Below are 12593 nucleotides of genomic sequence, written 5' to 3'. Positions count from 1 at the left end.
AATAAGAAGTTGTTAAGGTCCCACCTAACTGGTGGAGCTGAAATTCAAACCCAGGTAGGCTGGGTCCAGTCCCCCATGGACATCTTTAACACATTACCTACAGTGCCTTTCCCAATGCCTGGCTTGTGGCAAGAGTTTAAGAAAGATATGATGAATTGAATGATAAGGGGCAAGCACTCAATAAAATGTGATTTCCTTTTTCTCTTCCCTCTGGCTTCACATCCAAAACTCTTGCCACCACACTGTAGTAGTTTAATTAAGAATCAAGGACAGACTCCAGATAAAAATTCAGGGATGCAGTATGTTCATTAAAATTCAATAAAGCTTTAATAGTGAGAAGAAAAAAAAACTCAGAGATAGGGACAAAGACAGCAGGAAGACGTGGGGCTCTCTGGGTCCCACACGGACCACAACTCACTGCTTTCGTAAGCCAGTGAACAGGGAGCACAGGACCAGACAGCATCCTTCTGTGCTTGGATTGTTTGCCACACATTTACTCCTCCATCTTTGGCAGAGGCCAAAGACATAAGGCAGAGAATTCAGAGAATGTCCAAATTTAAAGGCCCAAGAAACAGGGCTCCTAAGAGGTTTGCAGTGTCCAAATTCTGCACCTTCAGGGAAAGAAGGGGAAGAATTACTTGGTCAGAGTCAATGCTGACAGTCAAATCTCATGTGGCCAGCACCTGGAGAGAGCCACAGAAGATAAAGTAAGGCCCTTCTCCTTTCTATAAGAGGTCAATTTAATGCTCTGTTGAATGTTGTTGTTGTTGTTGTTGTTGTTAAATAAAGCTCTGGGGAAAAAGTGTTTGGTCTTTTTAAAAACACAGGGCTGTCTGTGGCTAAGGCTGGACTGTATACTATGGGTTACCTGCTGTGGTCACCGTGCTGTCTCTAATAGAAAACACATTGCTGACTGAAAAGATCACAGGATTCTCTGAAAACTATGTCTGAGGAAGCCCTTCTGACTGGTAAGTAAGGCAACAGCTCAGGCATTGCCAATCACCCTGGGATAAGAAAGCATTCCAGGAGAGGGAAACCCATTCAATATCAGTTAGTGACACACAGCCCTAAATTGACAACAAAAGTCACACCTACTCTGGGGAGCAAACATGTCAAAAGGTATGCTACTGACTATTCTAGGGATTTTTTTTTTTTTTAGATTTTTTTATCTAAAGAGAGAGAGCAGGAGACAGGGGGGAAGGGCAGAGAGAGAGGGAGAGAGAGAATCCCAAGCAGGCTCTGCACTGTCAATGCGGAGCCCAATGCGGGGCTCGAACTCACAAACCATGAGATCATGACCTGAGCTGAAGTCAGACGCTTAACCGACTGAGCCACCTAGGCGTCCTTATTCTTGGGATTTTATATTGTATCATTGTTAATGATAATAGTCATTGACACTTATTTGCACTTATGATGTGCCAGGTACTCTTCCATGTGTACGTACTCATTTAATCCCCACAACAATCCTATGAGGTGTTTTTATTATCATCCCCAGCTTACAGAGGAGGGAACAGAGGCATAGAGAGGTTATCCTGAAGTCACACAACTAGTGGGTCTTAGGACCAGGATTCATACCCTGATCCATCTGACTCCAAACCCTGGCTCCTCCTGAAGTAGATGCTGCTGTCCCCTGCCCTGTGGTAGACAGCACTGCTGGACCTGTCCTAATGGCTGGAGGCTCAGCTGAATGGAACCCCTCAATGCCTGTGAGCTGCAATATTCTAGAATCTCCCTCCTCTCAAAGCAGCACAGCCACATTGATAGGGCCACACACTGATTCTGGATCACACAAGCACAACTCTTCACAGTGTCCTCTGACCCCAGGTCTCTTTGAGGAGCTGGACCCTGACTTTCCCCCAAATACCACTCCCACAATTCATTCATCCATGTAACTAAGTATTGGGCATGGGGCAATAAACAGGAACACTACTCAGATGAACCCGCAAAACCCCAAACATCATAATCACCACGGTAGCTCTACATAAATGGATATGTGAATAAGATTCACAGGAAAAATAGATGAGGAAAAGAAAAAATGCATTTTAAAAAGACACAGTTAAATGAGGTGTACTATGAAAAGAAAAAAAAAACATTCTAAAGCAATGTGATCTTGGCAACATAAACCATTTATCAAAGTGACCTTAAAAAAAAACAAAAACACACTGTATTCTCCATTGCACATCAGTACATTTTTCCCCTCGCCCTTCTGGGCTCAGTATAACAGATAAAGTCAAGGCTTCTGGTAAACAGTGGCTTGATTCCCTCTCCCAGCCCTGCTCCAGAAAATGATAGTTTGGGGGACTTGTCCTTGTTCAAAAACCACATGTCTCATTCAAGTCCTTTTCGCTTTCAGGGTCTCAACCTTGAACTGTAAACCGAGGGGGTTGGGTGAGGAGCCACCACAGCTCTTCTCAGGACAGTGTGTGCTGCCATTCTCTCATACCAAAGAGGCAGCATGGCTAATGACATCAAGAGACGTGGGTCTGCTAAAGAGCTGTGTAAAGTCTCCTCATCCATAAAATGGGGATAACAGAATCTATTATCACTGAGTTGCTTGAGAGGCAAATAAGATAATGCATGGAAAGTGACATTTAAAAAAATATAATAATCAAATGTCATATGACTAGAGCTATATATATCAAGCATTACATATACTGATTGCAGAAAATACAGCCAAACAAAAAGGAAAAGAAAATCACTTATAATCTCTTTCCCTAACCACATCCCTTCCTGGGGATAATTATAGTTAACATTTTGGTATACATCCTTCTAGTTTTTCTGTTTATATACACTGACCTATACATGTATAGATTTTTAAATGTATAGATTTTAAAAACAAAAGCAATTATAACATTAGGCAGAATTTTTTGTTTTCTATAGAGTGGTATTTTCCCCAAACCCAAAATCAGAACACATGGTCTACAAACAAAACTGATTACCAAAGACTCTCAGCATTCATTCAACATTTATTCCCATGACCCTAAATACTCAAGTAAGGAGTGGCAGGAGGATAGCTTCACAGTGACAAAACTTTGAGAAATACTAAATACTATGACTCAATCTTGAAGATTTAAAAGATTCTAGGGGTGCCTGGGTGGCTCAGTCGGTTAAGTGTCCAACTCTTGGTTTCAGCTCAGGTCATGATCTCATGGTTCATGACTTCAAGCCCCACATTGGGCTCTGCACTGACAGCATGGGATCTGCTTGGGATTCTCTCTCTCCCTCTCTTTGCCCCTCACCCATCCCTCCCTCTCTCTCTTTTTCTCCCACAAATAAACTTAAAACAAATTATTTAAAAGGTTCTAAAAATTCCCATAATGACCCAGGATTTACCATATGTGAATGTAGCTGAGAGTTCTTTTCTCATCCAACACCTTTTAACAAAAAAATTCCACACTACTAGGGCTCCATGAAGCATCAGTGAAGTAAATGTTATTTTATAGCACCTGAAATCAGGGCTGCCACCCAGGTAGGGCTGCTACATGAAAAAATAAATAAATAAAGGGAAAGGGAAAGGGAAAGGGAAAGGGAAAGGGAAAGGGAAAGGGAAAGGGAAAGGGAAAGAGAAAGGAGGGGAGGGGAGGGGAGGGGAGGGGAGGGGAGGGGAGGGGAGGGGAGGGGAGGGGAGGGAAGGGAAGGGAAGGGAAGGGAAAGGAAGGGAAGGGAAGGGAAGGGCAGGGCAGGGCAGGGCAGGGCAGGGCAGGCCCAGATAAATTTCAATTTCAGATAGCAACAAATAAATTTTAACACAAGTTTGTTCCAAATATTGCATGGGACATACTTCTACTAAAAAGTTATTAGATGTTTATCTGAAATTCAAATTTACTGGGCAATAGTACCCAGAGAAAACTTGAGTAGTCAGATCTAGTAAAAACAGAGGCCCCAAACATAATATCATGTGTACCCAGAAGCTGTGGAGGGCGATTGGCAAGGCATGAGAAACAAGATAAGCCTGATGAATCCAAAACAACAAACGGAGGAATAAAAAAGGGCAACAAGTAACATTTGAAGGTATTACTGAGCTTGGGTATTTTATAATCTGAGTCGGACTCCAGGGACCAGGTTCAGACTGGCACACAGAGCTCTGCAGGTGAGTCTCCCCCTTCTGGACAATCCCAGGGCACAGTGGACCTTCTTCTAAGTACATTTCCATATGTACGCCTGCCTGGTGCAGGGGGCTGTGCTCTACACATCTACTGCCCCTAGTATCCTTAAGGACAAGGACCATGCTTCAATAAGACACTCATGTCAGCATATCCCAGTGCCATGTTCAAGTAGACACTGGGTTGCAAGCATTTGATCTTTCACTCTGACAAGGTTCTGTCTCAGGAAGCTCATTAGTGCTTAATTACTAGAAGGCAATTACTAAACATTACTATAATCAACTGCTGCAAGCCTACTTGCTTTACATAAGCTGCTAATTTCATGTTATTGCAAGTTATCATTCTCCTTGGCCAGAGATGTCAAACACCCACCTGTGCCATGGCTGCTCCTCACGCACCCGGCCATAATCTCCAGTGTTCTGACGTGGCCCTTTACAGTTTACAACATGCTTTCACAGACATGATCTAATCTGCACCTGCCAACAATCTCATGAGCTGGTTCTTATCATTCGTTATACAAGTGAGGAAACTGATGGTTTAGGTAATGAAGTGTCACCCTAAGTCACACACTAGTGACTTGCAAGGTGGCCTCTATATCCTAGACACCTAGGATATAAGGATTTTACATTCTATCATTGTTAATAATAATAGCTGAAACTTAATTCAATGCTTATTATGTGCCAAATACTCTTCTACATGTACATACTCATTTAATCCTCACAACAACCCTAGGAGGTAGGTACTATTATCATTACCCCCAGCTTACAGAAGAGGAAATTCTAAGCCTCCACCAAAATTACACAGCTAATGAGTAAAACTGCCAGGACTCAAAACCCACGTCTTTCTGGGAAAAAATTAAGTTGGAACTCTATCTCATTCCTTATACTAAAATAAATTCCAGATGGATTAAAGATTTAGATTTTGAAAAATGAAAACATAAGAGTACTAAAAGAAAGCATGATCTATATAAAATCTTAGAGTGGGGAAGGCTTTCTAAGAATTACTCAAAATCAAGGCCATAAAATAAATAGATTGACCAATTTGACTAAATTAAAAAAAAAAAAATTCTGCATGGCATGGGGTGCCTGGGTGTCTCAGTTGGTTAAGCATTGACTCTTGATTTCAGCTCAGGTCATGATCCCTGGGTTGTGGGACTGAGCCCTGCTTCCAGCCCCGTGCTGAATATGGGGCTTGCTCTGTGATTGTCTCTCTCTCTCCCTTTGCTCCTCTCCCCCAACTTGTGCACACATACTCTCTATAAAAAAAAAAAAATGCTGCATGGCAGAATAAAAGATGAACTGATTAAGATATCTGAAATACATATAACTAAGGGCTAATTTCCTTAAATGCTTAAAGCGATCCTATGAATCAATAAGAAAAATTGAATAAATCAATAGAAAAAATGGACAGGGGCGCCTGGGTGGCTCAGTCGGTTGAGCGTCCGACTTCGGCTCAGGTCACGATCTCGCGGTCTGTGAGTTCGAGCCCCGCGTCAGGCTCTGGGCTGATGGCTCAGAGCCTGGAGCCTGCTTCCGATTCTGTGTCTCCCTCTCTCTCTGCCCCTCCCCCGTTCATGCTCTGTCTCTCTCTGTCTCAAAAATAAATAAATGTTAAAAAAAAAAAAATTTAAAAAAAATGGACAAAGGACATGAGCAGATAGTTTACAAGCAGGGGAATAAAAATGACACATTTTTTTTGAAATGATCAGCTTTACTCCTAAGAGTAAATTCAAACTCTAATTAATTTATAATTCTAAATTATAATTCTAGATAATTAAGATTATAATTTATAATGAAAACTACAATAAATTCATAATCAGAAGCCGTTTTTCATTTCAGACTGGCAAAGTTCACTCTATATAGGAAAGAGTGCGGAGAAATTGGGCATGGGTATACCACTGGTAGGAAGTAAATCAATGCAACCTCTACGGAGGGCAATATTGATTTAAAACTAAAAAGGCTATTACAAACCCTCAGACCCAGCAGTTCTACCTCTCCGAATCTATCCTACTTATGTAATACATGTGTACAAGGATACATGTAGTAGGGTATTCATTACAACATTTGTACTAACAAATATGAAAAACAACCTGAAAGTCCATCAGCAGGAAAATGGTTGTAAGATTATGAAAACCATACATCAATATACCATGAAGCCTGCTGTGGACATCTGCAAGATGCACTAAGTGAAAGAGGCAAGGTAGAAAATGGTGTGTATAGTATGAAAAGGGCACATTCAATTATTTAATCTGTATAAGCATAAAAAATCTCCGGAAAGATACAAAAGAAAACTACTAATAGTGTTTGCCTCTGGAGAGGCTCTAGTATCCAGCTCTAGGAAAGAGGATAACCTCCAGCTCTTAACAAATTGTGTTCGACCTTCCATTTGGTCTGCAGTAGTGCTGGAAGGGCAAGATGATTTTCCTAAAACAGCGAGAGAAGTCCTTTTAAAAAAAAAAAATCTGTTTGGGGTGCTCTGTTTCTATCTTTCTGTCTTTGTCTGTCTGCCGCATCCCTTCATGTGACAGGGAAGGAATGCCCCCCCCCCCAGCCCCACCCAGCCTCAGGGGTTGTCCTTTCCAGGCCCTTGTGTGTGCCATGGTTTTCTCTCCAGGTCCCAGCACTCAGTTCCTACATGGTGGATTCATTCTTTCATATCAACTGCCTTCAAAACCAAGCATCCATCCCATCACAGCCAAACAGATAGAACAACAGTCTGTTTATTTCACTAGTAAAAACAAAACTCTCACACATCTGTATCGTGTATTACAGCTCAGAAATTACTCACTGCACTCTGATACAGAATCCTCCTGAGGAGGGGGGAGGAGCCTATCTTGTTCTCCCCATTTTACAGAAATGGGACTTGGAATCTAAAGAGTGACTTGCCTCAGGCCATACAGCATGTGATCAAGAGAGCCAGAAAAGCATGCACGACGGGTCCCCTGACTCTAAATCAGAGCTATCTCCAGGACAAACAAGGCCTGCAAATATAAATCCCTCCTGGGCAAGACCACAGGTGTTAAGCACCAGGGGAGGCTGACATGAACCCACGGATGAGAAAGAGCTCAAAAGCAGCCTTTGGGAATATTTTTTAATACATGTGAAAAATAAAAATAAAAATAAGGCAGGCCTGAGACTGCCACAATATCATTTTCAAAAAGAAAGACAATGAAATATTTTATTTTATTCTTTGTATATATTACCTTTCATATTTTCCTATTTCCTAGAAATACACAATAGATCTGGGAAGCCAGGCATGTAAGGGAAATGAAAGTGAATCCATGAAACAGCACTTCATCAGCACTAACCAAAGCAAATGTCTGAATTCTCTTGCTGAAGTAAGTGCACTCTTTCACTTTCCATAATAAGAAAGCATCGCTGTACTGAGCACAGATTTGATTTTCCTCAGAGGTGAGAGGAGGAGAGAGGACCACTGCGACAGAGCCACTTGGGCCCCCAGTCAGTTAGCTCCCCAGGCAGCTCTAGGTTGTTTGGTACCAAAGCACTGGGGCGCAGGTGCTTGGCAAAGAGTCTTGGACGCGCCAGTAAATACTGGCACCTTGTTTCCTGGGGAAATGAACGATACCTTTCCCACTCATTAATCCCTTTCCAAGGTGGGGAGTTTCTATATGCAAAACATGTTTGTGGAACTGATCTAAAAAAAGGCCTTTCCAGACCCAACTTGCAGCTTCCGCCATCTGCACAAGCAGGCCGGGCTCCCTCCGTCGTCCTTCTCCAACAGTAAACAATATCACCCTCAAAGAGCTCTGGGGGTTTGTCCCAATGCCCTCCCTTCTGTGTTCTCTAAGTTGGGGGCTGTGTCTAATCTTTCCTCTGCAGAAGCTTTCCTGCGCCTGTTTGGCTGGACCGGAAGGGCCTCCTTATCGGCATCTTCAGTCTCCTCCCCCAGGCTGAGCACACAATACCCATGCCGCCAGGCAGCCAGGGCGCAGGGCTGCAGCCCACAAGTGGGCCTAAGCACTTCCCCCAGCCTTAGGGACCCAAGGCCTTTCAAGGACAGAGGTGTCTCCTTCTCTGCCAGAAGACTGTCATTCCAGGCTGGACCCTTCCTGCAGCTGTTTAAACAGATTCTCTCCTCACTGGAAGCATGAGAAAAAGTGAAGGGGAAGCAAGTGTCCCCATGCTCTGGAACTCAGACGGGTGAGAATAAAATAGAGGAATTCTCCCAGGTTGGTCTCTCAAGTTTGTCCTAGTTCCTGTGTCACTCAAGAGAATGACTATTTGTCTAGAGCCTATGTACATGACACACACCAGCCATTTTATCCTTGAAACAACCCTGTTCCAAGGGCACGGGGGGTAGATTTCTTAGTTACCAATACTAACAATAATCTTTTACATCTATAGAGCACCTCAACTTTGCTAAGTGCTTTCCTGTAAATTATCTTATTATTTGCATCCTGGAAAATTCCTATGCAAAAAGATAGAGTAGAAACTCTCGTTCAACATGGCTCCCCAAGACATACAGACACACACAGCATGCCATAAGCCATCTGTCACCAGTGCCTACAGATGTTCTGTCAGAAATGTAGCTCGAATTCCCCCTTGGCACCACCTTTGTCCCTACCACAGCAACCTGGCTCAGAACCAGCCCAAGGCTTAGCTGTTACCCAATCAGCCTGCCATGGACTTCTAAACAGGTGAAGTATATAAACTGGCACAACTTTCCTCAACAGCAAGTTTTCAATATTCTTCAAAAGCCTTAACAATCATATTCTTTGATCCAACAATTCTGCTTCTGGGAATTTCTTAAGGAATGATTCCAAGATGTGTACAAAGATTTATTCACAAGAAAGTTCATTCCAATATTACTTAGAATTGACCTCAGAATGGAGAGAGAAGTAAAGCCTCTATCCAAAAATAGAAAAGAGGTTACAGTTTTGTATTTTTTGAGCCACATGATGTAACATTATGAAATATATACTTTGAAGTACATTTTAAAATGCTTCCCTCTGAGTAATGGGATTATGGATAGTTTGTTTTCTTCTTTATATGTATCTTTTTTAAAGTTTTCTTCAATAAACATGACAGAAATAATACACCTTATTAAAATACCATAGAGGCTCAATACTAGCGAAGGGAACATGGGACAGACACACATGTACACAGCTAGCGACCATCCACATTCAATTGGCTCTTCTTCGAAAACAGGCTCTAACTAGGTACAAACCAAAAGCCGTAACAGAGTTCAAACCTTTCATGCTGTGAGCTCACTGCTGGGAATTCACTTTAAGGAAAGAACTGAACAAACTCAAAATGCTAAATGTGAAAAAATGTTGATTACATCTTATCTAAAAGAACTGGAAACAATCCAAATGTCCAACAAGGGATAGTTCAGTATGGAACATCAACACCATGGAATGTGGGGCAGCCATTAGAAATGCCAATTATGAAAACTATGTGGAAATATGAAATAATGTTGACAATAGGCTATAAAATAAGAAGAATACACAAAACTGCGTTTGTCAGGACTGCAGCTATGAAGAATAAGCATGTATGTGAACAAGGACATTTTAAAAGTAAGAGCATGTCATGTTAGGATTATGGGATTAAAGGGAGCTTTTTATTTTTTAAGTTTTGTCCATTTTTTTTTTTTAGGTTTTTTGCATGCACCATAGACACATATTTTGAAAAGTTGGAAAACACAGAAAAGAGGAAAATCAATTACCAAAAACAGCACAATCCCTGTCAGCATTTTGACACATTCCTCTTCCCTGTCTCTTTTTCCTATGCACTGGGTGATTTGGTTTGGTTTTTACCACTATAATCATGCCAATGTTTTCTTTAAAGCAGTTATAAAATCAGTTCAATTTTTTAAAAATAATCAGTGAACTTCACAAAAGTCCTGCCAGAGAACATAGTAGTGGGTTTTTCAAGTGTTTTCAAGAGAACTTACCTAACACAATGTCTGTTTGTCAGCAAAAAACAGACGTATCGCACCATTGTCACAATAGATGGATTGATCAAAGTTCCATAAACACCTGCAGAAGACTCTTAAGCTTATTTCAGTAGTCACAGGTCAGGAGCAGAGAGAATACTGTGTTACCGAGGCTGACATAGTGGGAAATTTAGAAGGAATTTTACCAAACTTGGAAGACAAAAAATACAACGATGTACCAAGTTTTCAGATCAGAAAAAAAGCTTGAAGGGAACAAATCCAATTGGTCATTAGGTCTGAAATATTTTACCTCCTTTTTATCTCTCACATCATCTCCAGTCCAGCTGTCCTGACTTCAGTGGGGCCAACCTCTAATACCTTGGCAGCAGCCGCCCTGTTCTTCCTCCATGCCACGTGGACTCCTCCGGGGAGAGACACGGAGACAGGGACAATCACTAAGCAGCGCATGGGCTCTGCTGCCCATGATGTGAGAGTGGGCCCTGGCAAGAGTGAGAGGGGAGGCTGAGCTGGCAGTCGCTACGGAGGGGCTCAGTTTCTGCAGGAGTGTGATGCTTTTGTGCTTTTTGAACAACAGGGCCTCTCCACACAAACCAACTATTCATCTCTTACATGCATTCTACCAGAGACCACCCTCTGTCCCAAGGCTAGGGGAAAAGCTGCGGCCTTGGGCAAAGTGTGACATGAGACGCCACTGCTTACATGGCAAACCTCGATCAAATACTCCTCACTTCAAGGAGAAAGGTAGCTGTATTTTTTTGCCTTAGAGGCTTTTAGCAACTAACCCATGTACAAGATGCAGTGTAATTCCACTGCAACAACATGACCATGTCAATCCCACACTTAAATCTCCTCGGGGGCTCCCGGCTGCCCACACAAAGCTGTCTGTGAGAGGAAGTAAAGTGCCCTGTTGAAGAGGGCAAACTTTGGAGCCAAACTGCCTGACCGAGTCCTGCCTCTGCCCTTTATGTATTGAGCGGCCTTGGGCAGGATCCCTATCCTCTTGGTACCTGTGTTTCTTTATTTGTAAACAGGGGTAATAACAGTACCTACCTCATAGGATTATGGTGCATATTAAAATAATTAATAAAGAACAAAGAATAAAGTCTGGCAGATAGGAAGCACTCAGTAAATGTTAAGTGCTGTTCCTGTTACTGCTATTGTTGGAGAAAGTTCAACTTCTCTAGCAGGGCATACAGAGCCATCCATGACCTAGGCCCTGCCCCTCTTTCTAGCTATTTCCTGTGACCTTTGAGTTACCACTGCCACTGTGATCACACAGCCATGCCAGGCTCCCAGAGGGCAGACCCCAAGGCAGGTTCATCCCTCCACACCTTTGCTCACCTTTCCTCTACAGCCATTCTCTCCTTGTTGGCTGATGAGCAACTATAGATTTCTGAAACCTTCCTTCCTCCTCCATGTGGATTAGCCACTCCTTCCTCTGTGCCTCCACTATGTTCTATTCAGACTCTCTTCATAGATACTTTATTATCCTCATTGATTTATGAATCCTGTTTCCCCCACTAGACTTTAAAGACAGAGGCCCCTATGAATTCTTAACTGTATCCCCATTTCCTGGCACTCAGTTGACCCTAAATACTTATTAAATAAATGCAAAAGAAATATTGATCAGAACACACAAAAGTCGGGAAAGCTTTTCAGAGAACCTAAACACCAGGATTTGGAAGTCAAATCCCAAAACACTGACTCGAAGGAAAGTTAATTGGAAAAGATCATATAACCAAAGAGAAGAAGAAAATTATGATCTCCCAAGAGAAACCCAAACCTTGTTGTAATGCAGTTGTCTCTGTGTATATTAGGGGATGGGGACAGAAGTGACATTGATAATGGTTCTAAACTAGCTGATGTCAACTGTTCATTGAACAGTACTTTTTAAACCTTTTCTTCAGAAAAAAAAAAAAAGTGGAGTTATAGCTGATTAGGAAGTACCTTTCACCTTGTCCAGAGTGTAAACTGTCTCAATATAAAAATACTACGGGGATCCAGACTGTAAGAAAGAGAATGAATCTTTGTTGAAAATCTAGAATAAGCCAGATGCTTAAAAAATAATATATTTTAGGGGCATCTGGGTGGCTCAGTCAGTTTAGCATCTGACTTCAACTCAGGTCATGATCTCACGGTTCCTGCTGACAGTGCAGAGCCTGCTTGGGATTCTTTCTCTCTCTCTCTCTGTCCCTCCCCCACTCACACTTTCTCTCTCTCTCTCTCTCTCAGAATAAATAAATAAACTTAAAAAAATATATATTTTCTATTCATTAAATATAATATGCTGGGCACAGAACTATTTACTTCACATGCATTATCAAGTTTGATAGTGTAAGTCCTTAACAACTGTGAGACATAAGTATTAGGCTCTCCATTCTACAGATGAGGAAAACATGCTCACCCATCCCATTCATTGGTAGTGGGCATCTACCATGTGCAAGTAGCGATCCAGGACTACAGGATACAGCAATAAACAGACAGAGCTGCCCCACTTCATAGAATATGCACTCCAGTTGGGCAGCAGAGCAATGAATGAATGGAGAAATGAGCATATATATTAATGAACAAGAA

The 12593-nt window shown here is 42.0% G+C and overlaps 1 protein-coding gene across 2 annotated transcripts in view; it reads right to left on the bottom strand.

Moving 5' to 3' along the window:
• RAB30 (RAB30, member RAS oncogene family) overlaps positions 1-12593 on the bottom strand; it is a 76263-nt gene that overhangs the window by 20004 nt on the left and 43666 nt on the right. The window contains exon 1 of one of the 2 annotated variants that reach the window (XM_042958034.1): positions 10309-10482. The exons of the other annotated variant lie outside the window; for it this stretch is intronic. The gene's annotated coding sequence lies outside the window, so the exon portion shown is untranslated. Of the gene's footprint in view, positions 1-10308; positions 10483-12593 lie in introns of those variants that run through there. 2 annotated transcript variants of the gene reach the window in all.

Source organism: Panthera tigris, chromosome D1, assembly GCF_018350195.1.
Source record: "Panthera tigris isolate Pti1 chromosome D1, P.tigris_Pti1_mat1.1, whole genome shotgun sequence".
Taxonomy (NCBI): Eukaryota; Metazoa; Chordata; class Mammalia; order Carnivora; family Felidae; genus Panthera; species Panthera tigris.
The sequence above is the reverse complement of the archived record's forward strand: the minus strand, read 5'-3'. Positions and strand labels throughout refer to the sequence as shown.